At 32.6% G+C, this 423-nt stretch overlaps 1 protein-coding gene across 1 annotated transcript in view; it reads right to left on the reverse strand.

The window, feature by feature from the left end:
• Positions 1-6: 6 nt before the first annotated feature.
• Positions 7-423, reverse strand: part of LOC119588088 (polypeptide N-acetylgalactosaminyltransferase 1-like) — a gene marked incomplete at its 5' end in the record, with an annotated part of 20,728 nt that continues 20,311 nt past the window's right edge. The window contains 1 exon segment of the mRNA XM_037936797.1: positions 7-423.

The raw sequence follows: 423 nt of genomic DNA on the forward strand, positions 1-423 counted from the left end.
AAAGCTCACTACCGACTGAATATCAGTATGTTATGACTATTTCTGTCTCAACCTCCAAGTCCTCATCTTATTCATATAAAACTGGCCAGCTTAAGACAAAATCCACCCTATGATTACGTACTATGAGGACCTTCATATAACTTGTGTGGAAAAGAACTCAGAAATCACAGATATTACTTGCATTCTTGACACATACACTCTTGACTGGTTTAGAGGTGTTTCATAATAATTATTATTATCTATACAACAAGAGATTAAAAAATCTATCATTTAATTTTGATTTCCAGGGTATGGTATCATTTTCACTAATGTAGAAGTTTGAGCCTTTATGAAACATAATTTAGAGTTCTGCCTCTCCACTGCTGAAAATCATACTATATCCCTGATTCATGAATTTCCCAAAACATTTTGTAAATAAAGTGT

This window comes from Penaeus monodon, chromosome 23, assembly GCF_015228065.2.
Source record: "Penaeus monodon isolate SGIC_2016 chromosome 23, NSTDA_Pmon_1, whole genome shotgun sequence".
In the NCBI taxonomy this organism is placed as follows: Eukaryota; Metazoa; Arthropoda; class Malacostraca; order Decapoda; family Penaeidae; genus Penaeus; species Penaeus monodon.